Source organism: Acinonyx jubatus, chromosome D1 (genome assembly GCF_027475565.1).
Source record: "Acinonyx jubatus isolate Ajub_Pintada_27869175 chromosome D1, VMU_Ajub_asm_v1.0, whole genome shotgun sequence".
Classification (NCBI taxonomy): domain Eukaryota; kingdom Metazoa; phylum Chordata; class Mammalia; order Carnivora; family Felidae; genus Acinonyx; species Acinonyx jubatus.
In genome coordinates this window covers 54545029-54558454 of record NC_069390.1, presented here as the reverse complement: position 1 = coordinate 54558454, position 13426 = coordinate 54545029, and the positions used below count along the sequence as shown (strand labels likewise).

Genomic DNA, 13426 nt, shown 5'->3' with positions numbered 1-13426 from the left:
TTCTTTCTCCTTCCTACTTGTTTGGATAGCTGGTGGGCCTATCTCCACTGGCCAGGGTCAGGAGTGTGACAGACTAGGACTAATTTCCCAGCTCTGCCACGTCAGTTGAGTGGGAAGCAGCTGCTGAGACTAGAACAAGGAGCACATGTATGGGGGTGGGGGGGCAGAATGTGCAGGTGGCTGGGAGAGGCGGCCAAGACAGGCCAATTCTAATTTACCAACAGTAAGTATCACATGTCATGTCTTGACATTCTCCAAGTTGCTTTGCCTTCCTTTATCACACTGGGCCCTGAGGAAAATTCTATGAGCAAGTAAGGCAGGGATGATGATAGGAAAGGAAGCAATCAAAACATTGGACAACAAGGAAGTGGGGATAGAAAAAATTTTCTTTTTGTAAAAGAATTTAAAGAATTAAAGAATATTTTTAAAGAATTTAAAAAGAAATATGTACAAGGATATGCATTATGGCATTGTTTAACATGGTAACAGATTGAAAATAGTCATGTCTATCAGTTGAAAAATATGTGAACATGTTATGTTATATCCTTTATACGGACTGTTATTATACAGCTTTTTTAAAGTGTGAGTTGAAATTTTATTTATTGACATGGGTGGGGGGATGTTCATGATAAATTATTAAGTGAGAAAAACAAGTTGCAGAGCAATGTTAAAGTATAAACCTAGTTTTTTAAAAATAGAGAAAAATAAAAAAATCCTCTTAAATATAAAAATATATTTGTGCTTATGTGTTTCAGGGCATGGAAAAATCTGTTAACATTTCTTATCTTGTGGGAGGGCCTGGAGGGGAACAAAAAGGAGCTGAGAGATTATGGATTTGTGGGTTTTGGTTTTTTTTGTTTTGTTTTGCTTTTTGAGAGAGAGCACAAGTGGGGAGAAGGGCAGAGGGAGAGAGAGAGAAAGAATCTTGAGCAGAAATAGGGGCGCCTGGGTGGTTCAGTCAGTTAAGCCTACGACGTCAGCTCAGGTCAGAGCCTGGAGCCTGCTTCGGATTCTGTGTCTCCCTCTCTCTCTGCCCCTCCCCTGCTTGTGCTCTGTCTTTCTTTCTCTGTCTCAAAAATAAATAAGCATTAAAAAAAAATTTTTTTTTTAAAAAGCAGAAATAAAAGAAGCAGAGAAGAGAGAGCATCTCTTAAGAATTCTTAAGAGAATCTGGGCACTTGGCTGGCTCAGTTGGTTGTCTGACTTTGGCTCAGGTCATGATCTCACAGTTTGTGGGTTTGAGCCTCACATAGGGCTCTCTGCTGTCAGTATGGAGCCTGCTTTGGATCCACTGTCCCCTGCCCCGCCCCCCACCTTTCTTTCATGCACCACTTGTTCTCTCTCTCTCTCTCTCTCTCTCTCTCTCTCTCTCTGTCTCTCAAAATAAATAAACTTTTTTTAAAAAGTGTCTTTGTGGGGCGCCTGGGTGGCTCAGTCGGTTAGGCGTCCGACTTCGGCTCAGGTCATGATCTCGCAGTCTGTGAGTTCAAGCCCCACGTCAGGCTCTGTGTTGACTGCTCAGAGCCTGGAGCCTGTTTCAGATTCTGTGTCTCCCTCTCTCTCTGACCCTCCCCCGTTCATGCTCTGTCTCTCTCTGTCTCTCTCTGTCTCAAAAATAAATAAATGTTAAAAAAAAAAAAGATGTTTTTGCAGAGCAGAAGTTTAAATAAAACAACAACAAAGAATTAAGGGAATCCACACTGGGCATGGAGTCCAGTGCTGGGCATGGTCTCACAATGGTGCGATCATGACCTGAGCCAAAATCAAGAGTTGGCAACTCAACTGACTAAGCCACCAGGCACCCCTGTATTTTATTTATTTTTAAATGCTTTGCTGCTGTTTTTACATTTTAACACCTTGAAATTAGAATGCATTTATAATTGGTGGCATCTTTCAATTGTTGGCTATTTTTTTTCACATTTCATTTTCTCTGAAATTGAGGTATCTTACTATTGATAGTATAGTTCCACTTTCCTTTTTAAAAAAATTTTTTTTAATGTTTATTTTTGAGAGAGAGGGAGGGAGAGAAAACAGGGGAGGGGCAGAGAGAAAGAGAGGGAGGCACAGAGTCTGAAGCAGGCTCCAATTTCTGAGCTATCAGTACAGAGCCTGACTTGGGGCTCGAATTCATGAACCAAGAGATTATGACCTGAGCCGAAGTTGGACGCTTAACCAACTGAGCCAGCCATCCAGGTGCCCCTGATGGTTCCACTTTTCAATGCCAATTTTTTTTTTTCCATTAACTGTAATCTTGGCCCCTTTCTGGGCTTCTCTTGCTCCTAACCTCATCAGAATCACATCACCTAGACATTATGGGTAGGGACAAGTGAGTGAACATATTATTTGAGTGTGCAAGGATTTTGTGCATCCTTACTTAACTGATACATGTCCTACACGTACCTGCTTCTTGAGAAGCCAGGTAAATATATATGTAGCCCTGAGGCATCCAACTTAGTGCTCCTGATTTTGATTAGTCTGTCTTAATTTTGCCTAATGGTTTAAAAAAAATTTTTTTTTAATATTTATTTTTTGAGAGAGTGTGAGTGGGAAAGGGGGGGGGGAGATACAGAATCTGAAGCAGGCTCCAGGCTGTCAGCACAGAGCCTGACGCAGGGCTCAAACCCACCAGCTGTGAGATCATGACCTGAGCTGAAGTCAGACGCCCAACCCACTGAGCCACCCAGGTGTCCCCTGTCTGTTTTTTTTTTTTTAATTAAAGTGTAACATACATACAGAAAAATGCATAAAGTAATGCAGCTCATGAGTTTTCACAAAGTGAACACGTAACCAGTGTTGTTTTTAAGAAACAACATTACCAGCATCCCATTAGCCTTTTCTCGTTACCATCTGTTTTCTTCTTAAATGCAATGAAAGTGTACATAGGGATGGTGACACTCTGTTGGTTCACAGGTGGGTGTGTGGCTCATGGTTATCTTGGGGGCGAATCTGCTGGAAAGAGCTTCAGGTTTGGAGCCAGAAGATCAGAGTTGCATTGTGGTCCTGTTATTTTGTAGTTGTGTGACCTTAGGCAAAGTACTGTTCTGAACTTCATTCCTCTTTGATAAAATGAAAACAGTGTTTACTTTGCAGAGCTGTTGTGAGGATCATGTGAAATACTTTATGGACGGGACACACTGTCAGTGTTAAAAAGCCGTATACAAATGCTAGTCATTTTTTAGTAAGGGAGGTAGAATCCCAAGCAGGAGATGATGTGAACCTAATGTAAGGAGAGAAAATGAAGAAGTTTGATCACAAAATCCATTCTCTTAACCACCTGTATTGCCTTCCTTTTAAGTTGATATTGGTGTGGTCCTTGACTTTCTGTTAAAATTTCCTCAAATGAAAATAATATAAAGGGTCTAAAAGGAATCCCCAGAGATTTGGAATTTCACCCAGTCTGTCACTTGCTGTCAATGTGGGTGCCCCCAGAGCTGTGCAAGGCAGAGACTTTGGCAGAAGATTAATACGTTTCAGTAGCAAATGTACGCATTACCTCTTTACAGGCCTAATAAGCAAGCCCTCTTCTGATTATGTCACACTGTTCTAAAGGTGACCCAAATCTGTATCTCTAGCCCCAAATCATATTTTTCACCAGCTACTGTATTTTCCTAATTGTATGTCCAGTAGATACCTCATGTCTAAATCCAAATTTTCAAGCCACCTGCCAGATAGCATGATGGTTTAGATTATGAACTTTGGAGTGAAATAGACCTGGGTTTGAATTTTTTTTTTAAGTTTATTTATTTTTGAGAGAGAGTGTGTGCAAAAAGGGGAGGGACAGAGAGAGAGGTAGACAGGATCTGAAGGGGGCTCTGCGCTGACAACAGAGATCCCAGTGTGGGGCTCAACCTTACATCCCCTGAGATCATGACCTGAACCCTGAACCAAACTGACTCAGTTGGCTTAACCAACTGAGCCACCCAGGCGCCTGACCTGGGTTTGAATCTTAATTCTGCTACTCGTTAGCATCATGATCTTGGACAGGTTGTTTAACATCTTGAAACTTCTTGAAAGAGAAAAACATCTTGAAAGAGAGTATTAATAGCACTTGCCTGATAGGGTTGATACTAGTGCTCAATTAATGAAGTTACTGCTTTTGCATTCTTTTTGTTTTTGGCACACATGCTCATCTGCTCATTCAAGCTAGGAAATCAGAGGTGCTTCTAGAATTTTCCTTTTTCTTTGCTTACAGTTGATTATCGGGGCCTGTCATAAGTAGTTCTCAAACTGTTGCTTTTTAATTTTTTTTTTAATTTTTTTTTTCAACGTTTATTTATTTTTGGGACAGAGAGAGACAGAGCATGAACGGGGAAGGGGCAGAGAGAGAGGGAGACACAGAATCGGAAACAGGCTCCAGGCTCTGAGCCATCAGCCCAGAGCCTGATGCGGGGCTCGAACTCACAGACCGCGAGATCGTGACCTGGCTGAAGTCGGACGCTTAACTGACTGCGCCACCCAGGCGCCCCAAACTGTTGCTTTTTTAAAATTTATTTTTATTTATTTTTAATTTTTTAAATTATTTTGAGTGAGAGAGACCACCCACAGGTGGGGGAGGGGCAGAGAGAGAGGGAGAGAGAATCCCAAGCAGGTGCCACACTGTCAGCACAGAGCCCGACTTGGGGCTCATTCCATGAACTGCAAGGTCATGACCCGAGCAGAAATCAAGAGTCGGGCACTTAACCAACTGAGCCACCCAGGTGCCCGTGCTTCCTCTTTTTTTTAATCACTGCTTTACTTCAGACATGTATCCCTACTTGCTTGGAACAAGCAGTGGTTTTGCTCTGCATTGTGCAAAGCTTAATAGAATTACAGAACAACGAAAAGAAAAAAAAAAGAATTACAGAACAGACTCAGGAACCAGGTGGAAGCAAAGGGGACAGGGCTCCAAACATCCTTTACTTCAAACCAACTACTTTTATCTGTATCTTGGGTTTTTTTGTTTTTTTTTTTTTAAGTTTATTTTCGAGAGAGAAAGAGAGCAAGCAGAAGCAAGGGAGGAGCTGAGAGAGAGAGAGACAGAGACAGAGAGAGAGAGAGAGAGAGAGAGAGAGAGAGAGAGAGAGAATTTCAAGCAGGACCTGACTGTTAGCGCAGAGTCTGACTCGGGGCTTGAACTCACCCAGGTATCCCTCTGTATCTTGCGTTGTATATGAAGAATGAGTCTGGAGGCTTCACTTTTAAAATATATTTTGAAACCTTTCATTCATTTAAAAAATGCTTATCAAGTATGTTCTATGTGCCAGGCATTGTGCTGAGTTCTAAGAATTCAGTGGCAAGCACACCATCTGTGATTTCATGGAACATATGGTAGGAGAAAGGAATTAATGAAATGCAAAAAGGCGTAATTAGAAACTGAGTGCTGTGAAGGAAAGTACTATGGTGCTATGCATAGTAGGGACTTGACCTGGTATGGAACTGGGAACTAGGAACTAGGTGGTTAGGGAGAATTTACATGAGGGAAGTAACATTTGAGCTGAAATATGAAGGATAAGTTAGAATTAACTAGATGAAGAGGCAGGAAAAGAAAGCTTTGGGTAGAAGGAAGAGTGTGGACAACGCTAAACCATATGCAGATAGAACTTTCTAGTAATGGATTTTCAGACTCTAATAGCAGCTAGCATTCTCTGTGCTAGGTGTTGTGCTAAGCACTTTACAAGTATTGTCTTAATTCCTTACAATGACCCTCTAAGAAAGTACTATCACTATTCCTATTTTACAGATGGGGAAACGGGACACAGAGAGGTTAAATAACCTGCCTAAGGTTGCACAGCTAATAAGCTCTGGAGCCAGGATTTTAATTAGGCAGTCTAACTCTAGACCCCATGCTCTTAGCTACTGTGCTATGTTGCCTTCCTCTTGTTTCTTACAATTCTAGCTTGTATGTCATACAGAGTGAAACATAGATCTGATCTGTTACTCCCATTTACTCTGTCTCTTTACAAACCTTGATCGTTTCCTATCACCTACAGGATCAAATCTGAATTCCTTAGTATGATGTGAGTGCCTCACAGTTTAGTACCACTTATCCTCATCATCTGCTACACCTTCCTAAAACCGCATGCCATTGCTCAAATGTAATAAGCTCTGTCTTTGCACATGCTGTTCTCTCTGCCTAGAATGCTCTTTTTTTCTTCTCTTTGGGTGAAACCCTACTCATCCTACTCATACTTTAAGTACTGGGCTTAAATGTTACTTCCTTGGTAAAACTTTTCTAATCATCCATCCTGAGTCAATCAGGCCGTCACATGTCCTCTAAAACAGTAACTTCTGTGTTCCTGTTCTGGTATCTTTTCAGTGAAACAGGAATCCTAGGTCTTTTCCTTCCCACACCTGTGTTCCTAAGAGCTCTGGGTCTACCCTTACAGTGCCCTTCAAGTAACACCATTCTTTTTCATTCCTGCTGCCCCTGCCCTGGCAGCAGCACTTTTATCTCTGCTGCTGCAATTGCCACCTCACTGTTCTGCCCCTGGACTCAATGTTATGCCAGATTCATCTTTTGAAAAAGTGCACACAAGTAAGCCTTCTGCTCAGGACACTGCCTTTCTGGTGTGTCCCCTAGAAGTCTAGACTTCCCAGTGTTCTCTCACCTTCCTGTTGGCACTGTCCAAGTCTGTGTCCTTTCACCTTGTATTAAGGTGAGTTATAGGTATGTTTCTTTCTCCACAGGATTGTAAACCTGTCTAGTTCATGTTTGAGTCTCCAACACAGTATTTACAGGTGTTTATTTCATGTTTATGGTTGAATGTCCCTGATTAAATTTCATTAGTCCCAAATAAGGAGTAACCCATCTTATATATTTTGAAGAATTTGTATTGCAAATAGTATTTTTTGTTTTGTTGTTTTTGTTTTAAAAATTTGGTCATAAAGTGGAGGGAGGATTTCAGTTTTAGGAAAATTGCTGGTGAGGAACTCTCATCCTTCACAATGATGCCAGATTCATGGGGATGTTGTTTTATCTAATGATGTTCAAGTTACTTAGCATCTTTAAAAATGGAGAAAATGACACCTAAGACTTGCCCATACCATGAGTTAGTTGTAGCAGAAACCATTTGATCAAGGAATGTGTAAGTGCTTTGTACACCTTAAGGATTATACTGATAAGAAAAGTATAAGTTGTAGTTGAGGTGTGCTGGAGAGAGCCCTGGTTTTAGAAGACTTGAGTTCTGGCTCTGCAATCTTGCAGGTTGACATTGAAGCAGGTATTTTCTTCTATTCTCTAAAATTGGAATAAACCTGTTTGTTTCTTAGGGTTTTTCAGGGGGGGATTAATTAAGATGTGAGACATAGCCTTCCTTACATTTTTAAAGTCTGTTAAAATGTTAGGGTTGTTGTTGTTGTTTTTTTTTTAAATCATGGCCACGTTAGACACCATTCCCGTTTATTTTACTTACTAGGAGCATATTAACAAGTTTGGTTTTTGAGGCAATCTAGCATCCTATTTAGAAACCCAGCCCTTACTAATATTTGTGTTTGTTCATTTCTTTGGATATTAAAGGCATCCTGGTGTGATAGGAGAAGTAGATTTGGAACCAGAGAGACAGGGGATTCAGTGCTGTGTAGGAGGTGGAGACATGGAAGATAAAGCAGAGGGGGTGGGAGGAGAGGGGGAGGAGGGGAGAAGAGAGAGGTGTCATCTGAGTTTTTTAGTTACTTAAAGCCTATTTTAAACAAACCAGATCCTGGGCAGAATCCTTATTCTCCAGCTGAAATCATAAGTTGTGTCAAATCAGCAGACCTTGTTCAGACATACAAATAGGTTGTAAAATTTCTGTCTCAGGCAGGAGATAGCGAATCTTCAGCAGAGTTGTCACATGTATTCCACTATGAATGTAGGTTGGGACTAGATGACCTTTAAGGTCTGTCAACTTTGAGATTCTGTGATTTGTTGACCAAGTATAGAAAGCTGTTTTTATTTAGGCGTTCTAGACCAATGTAATTATAAATTGCACTTTTGTCTGTGACTTTTATTTACAAAACCTTGTAAATACCTTGAGTATAGCTCCAATCAGCTTGTGCCCCATGCAAAATTGGTGCTACCAGTTTCCAAGGACCACCTTCTGTCATCTGAATTAGTAAAGCACCCACATGTGCCTTCCTTTGGGGTGGGACCCAGTAGGGTAAAAAACAAAATGCTTGTTTCTAGGAGATTTGCTTTTTTTTTTTTTTTTTTTTTTTTTGCAAAGGAAGCCCTAACTGGTGAAGTTTTGAGCAGATTCTGAGATTAGTTCTGTTACAAAGATTTTTGTTGTTGTTCTTGTTGAGAATGGTGTCCTGCAGAAAGAATCATGGGAAATTTTTAGAGTGCTTTAGATATGATCTATCTAATACCAATAACCTTCTTTTATTGAGACCCAAGCTAGGGCAGTGACTTTCCTAAAGTCATAAATTTAGTAGGTAGTCTATTGGGAACTTAACCTCCAGGGGCTTCCAATACCAAATCTAGTGTGTTTTTACCACTGGTGTGGCTGTTTCCAGGAGTAGTTGCAAGTCTTTACGTTGAAACTGTTCCTCCTTCCGTTTCTTTTAGCTTTCTCATCATCAGTTCTGTGTTTGTGCACAAACATTGTGCTAGATATGTTGCCTGTAGGGACAGATCCGTTTACTCCTCTGTGACAATGAAACAGGGTGAACAGGTTCTTAGGTGTTTTGTAGAAAAGCCCTTCTTCAGGGAGAACCAAATAGGGCCTCTTGGATGTTATAATGAATCCTCTCCGGGTTTTGATTTGCCCTCTGCTTTTCTCTGGAAGTTACAGGCTTACCAACACTGCTTCATTACTCAGCACTACCCTCTGGAGAGGGAGGGTGAGGCTTGGTAAATAAGCTCGAGGTCAGGGTTCTGAAACAGCAGTCCTTCCCTCCAGCCAACGGTGCTTCCTCCAGCCTTCTTTCTCCGTGGCTTCTCACCCTAGAGATATGTCCAACATCCCTCCCAATAGAAAATTCTTCTGTTCTTGCCTCTTCAGAGTAGTTTTGGTCCTTTAATGTTTGTAAAGCTCTTGTATCTTCAGAAAAAAGCTCTTTAGTGGTTACTTTTAAGATTAGAACTGCTTTGAGGGGTGCCTGGGTGGCTCAGTCAGTTAAGTGTCCGACTTTGGCTCAGGTCATGATCTTGCAGTCTGTGAGTTTGAGCTCCGCGTTCGGCTCTGTGCTGGCAGAGAGGAGCCTGGAGCCTGCTTTGGATTCTGTGTCTCTCTCACTCTGCCCCTCCCTCCCACATGAGTGTGTGTGCACACGTGTGTGCACGCTCTCAAAAATAAAAACATTAAAAAATAATAAAGTTAGAAGTTTGATTGTTTTGATCAAAGAATTGATTTTTATGAGGAGGTATAGAGGCACAAGGCTTCTTGGAGCCTCTGAGAATGTGCTATGTACTAGCTTTTATTTATTCATTCAATGATTGTTTATTTAAGAGCATTGGAGAATAACGTAGAGACCACAGAGACAATTTGCTACTTATGTGACTAAGTCACTTAATTCCTGAGACTCAGATTTCTTCATCTTTAAGATAGAAATAAAACCTACCTTATAGACTGTTGAGAGAACTAGATGAGATGACCATGTAAGAGGACGGGCTCTGTAGAAACCCATTTGGACTCAAATTTTGGCTCCGACACCTACCAACTGTGTGACCTTAGGCAAGTTATTTAATCTTTCTCAGTTTACTTTTCTGTAAAATAGAGATGGGTAATCATAGTATTTGTTATTGTGTCATTGGGTTATTGTGAGGATTAAGCAAAATAAAGCAGGGAAGTGTTTAGCATTGTGCCTGGTGCATACTAAGTGCTCATTAAGTGTTAGCTATTAATTACAACAGTAACAGCAAAAACAATAATGATAGTCTTTAGGTATTTATTATGCTAGGACATCAAGTGGCAGAGGAAAGACTAGAAGGCATTACATAGGGCAGTGGATCTATAAGAGCATTTGCCCTTGCCAACTTTCCTAGTGAGAGGGCCTGAAGGGACTGAGAGGCTCTCATTGGACCCTGGCCTATGGCTTCCTACAGTGAAGGCTTCTCTTCCAGGCTAGAAGGTTGAGATAGGAGGTTCAGAGGGACTTCAGAGGACAGTGAGAAGACCAGTCTGGCAGCGTGGAGCGTTTGGGTAAGGGCATAAGTAACTCTAGTAGAAGGTAAAACTGGGTCCAGGTCATGGAGGGCCATGAATGTCAGGTGAATTGTTTGTATTAGAGCCACCCTACCCTGGGTCATCTCAGGGGAATTGCTCTCTTGCGGTCTTTCCTTTAAGCTTTTTAAAATGGTAATATACATTAAAAACTGTAACGTTTACATTTTAAACAAAAATAATAAAACACCAATGCACCTGCCACCCAGCTCAGGAGATGTGATATTACTGGACCCTTTGAAACATCCTGTGTGCTCCATACCCATCACCAACCTCTACCTGAATGCTCTTCTGAATCTTGTGTTAGCCATGTATCATTTTTCTTCCTTCCTCTCTCCTTTCTTTTAAAAATGGTTTTACCATTTCTATCTTGGTCTTTTGAAGACACTGAACAGGGGCTGTGGAATCAGGCAGGAGCCATATGGCCTGCCTGTTGCCTGGCTAGGCCAGGAGGAGGGTGGGGACACAGGAGGGGAGTGGCAGCACTGTGGTGGGGGAGGGAGAGGCTGGAGAAACTGGCCCAGCTCCTTGGGCTGTCCTGAAGAGTGAAGAGCAGGCCCGGAAGCTTGGCAATTTTGGTGGAGAGGTTCCAGAGGAGAGTTCAGCCCTCTGAGGCTGCACAGCTGGAAGCTGTTGCCTGGAGTTTAGAGCTGCGGAGTGGGAGGGGGGTGAGAATCTCTTGTATTCTTTTGAGACACAGTATCAACTCTGTAATGTGCTAGGGAGCTTCAGGGTTAGCACAGTGCCACATGTGGCCAGGACAGTTTTAGCAGGCCTGCCTCCTCCTATTTTCACCTCATACATATTCTGGAGTGTTGATTGTGCCAGTTATTAAATTATGTTTGCCACTTGGCTTTTCTATAAAAGCTTTGGATTTTGCTTTGGTTTGGCTTTCCTGGTCCTTCTTTGAATAAGAACTTTCCTTTCTACCAATAGCAATTGCCAACCACAGACTGCGAGCGATCCTGTGGGAATAAGTTACAGGGCTGGGAGAAGCAGGGTGATGGGAGTCTCTGCAGCAGTGGGCCTTGGTCTGACCCCCACCACTCACCACAGTCATTCTCTGGTGCTGAGAAGGTTAAATTTGGAAAGCTATCATCCAGATGTATTTCAGTGGGATAGATAACATGGACCCCTAGTGTGCTAGATACTGTGGGGGATCATAGAGAGATGGAACTAGTTATGCTCTTGAGGAGTTTACATTCTAGATGTGAGGATAAGACTTCCATGCGTCTACGGTTAAGGCAGTACAAGTACCAAATGCAGAAGGTAGACACATTTTTCTGATTACCAATGGAATACATGTTTATTAAAAATAAGTTCAAATATGAAAGAAACATACAGTGTAGAAAGTTCCCCATAGTCTGACTCCTCCTTAAGATAATCACTGATACCTGTTAAGGAGTATTTGAGGTGTTGACATTTGAGCTGGACCTTAAAGTAAAATCCAGAGAGGCAGACTGATGGAAGGAAAGCAGGCATCCTAAGGATCCATGCTCCCACTCCAGGGAGGAGCACCCTTACTAGCTTCCCTGACAAAGAGCCAACTTCTGCATGGACACCTTGGTTACAAGGTGCCAAAGTGCCCAGCTGGAATTAACCTTTGTTATGCACCACCTTGTGCCTTATGTGCTAGCCAGTGTGTGGGGCATCTTATAGATGTTATTGAATTAATTCTCATTATAACCTTTGTAAAGTAGATTTTTTTTCATGTATATTTTTGTTGTAAAATAGGTATCTTTATTTTTGTTTTATAAATAGGGATATGGAGGCCCAGAGGTTACCTGTCAGGGTCCTACAGCAGCAAGCGGTATAGAGTTCTGCTATTCGCTAGGCATGTGATCTTGGGCCAATTATTTCATCTCTGTGGCTCAGTCTCATCTGTAGAGTTGAGTGGTAACAGTATCTGCTTCACCAGGAGTTTTCAGATGAATGAGTTAATACACATTAGGCCAGTGGAACAGTGGGTGTGTGGCACATAGTATGCACTCAGTAAGCAGTAGCTATTTACTCTACCTTGTTTTCTCTCTTCTTACATGATTTGTGTCATCTCCCCCACTTAAATCTATAGATGGCCTTGCTGTCCTCCCAGTCATCCCTCACACTTTTCTCTCCTTTACAGTTTCTCTCTCTGCTTCCAACCATTGCCTTGTCTTCATCCTGTCTCTGCAGTGTCTCATTCCTCTTCTTTCCATTTTCCCTCATTTTACCCTCTTTTGTGGCCTTATCACCTGTCTCCTGTTGTGGTAGCCTCTGACCTGCCTCCCTGCTGTTAGCTTCATTTTTTTATATACCAGAATCATTTCTGAAAGTTCAGTTCTCATCGTATCACATCTCTGTGTTAAAAATAAACATTCACATCTTTATTCAGTTTCTTGGTTTCAAGTTCAAGATTCTTTAATTCTGACCCCACCTCACCCTTTAAGTCTGTTCCCAGACTACTTCCACAAGTCCTCTCTGCTTTTCCTTTCCCCCACCCTCCTGTATCTACTTCTGTCTGGGGAAATTTTACCTACCTGTTACAAGATCCAAATTGAAATATCACTTCGTTTTCTTAGTCTTTTTACCTACTCTTTTTAGAATTTTTATATTCTTTTGTGGGAGTTAGCACATACTGTCTTGAAATATAATTTTCAAGGCACATTTCTTATTTTCTGTGTAATTATAACCTAGATCAGTGTAGAGGCTGGGTTTAATTCATATTTGTATACGCCCTCAATGTCCTATAGCAGTGCCTTGCACATAGTAGGTGCTTAATATTTTTGGTCTAAATAAAAGATGGGAGGGTTGGTGTCCTCATAACTGCCTGGTGAGTTTCTCTTGGGAGTCTTGGTGAGAGTCACTGTTCAGTGGGTGGAAATGCTGTGGTTTTGTTTTCTAAGAGTCCGACATCTTTTCTTACCCGCCATGGAGGAGAGGCAGAGCCTGTAGGCTCTGCCCATGGGTCCCAGTGCCTGTAACTGTGAAGGGGCTCCAGCCAGTGCCTGCCGTGCTAGGTCCCGTGCCTTGGCCCCTCGGCCCCTCCCCACAAATGCTCAGCGGAACAGGGGATTAGGTTCTGGCAGCACAGCTGGGATTTTGGCGGCCATTCCACAGTCGACAATAGCACGCAGCCACCCGGACGGGACCGCGCAGGCCTGCACTCCAAGGCCACAATCTGCCTGGGCTTCTTGTTTGGGTGGCCGAGGGGGAGGAGCGGGCAGAGCGCGGAGTCCTGGCCTTGCCACGCAGAAGGTACGGGCTGGAGAGATTCCCTCTGGGAATGGGCTTGGGGGGTGGCCTTGTCCCAGGGCAGGCGGCGC

General features: G+C 42.4%; 1 protein-coding gene across 3 annotated transcripts in view; it reads left to right on the top strand.

Moving 5' to 3' along the window:
• The window catches only part of NUMA1 (nuclear mitotic apparatus protein 1), a 72284-nt gene that overhangs the window by 17708 nt on the left and 41150 nt on the right, over positions 1 to 13426 (top strand). Inside the window, exon 1 of one of the 3 annotated variants that reach the window (XM_027039714.2) lies at positions 13066 to 13358. The exons of the other annotated variants lie outside the window; for them this stretch is intronic. The gene's annotated coding sequence lies outside the window, so the exon portion shown is untranslated. Of the gene's footprint in view, positions 1 to 13065; positions 13359 to 13426 lie in introns of those variants that run through there. 3 annotated transcript variants of the gene reach the window in all.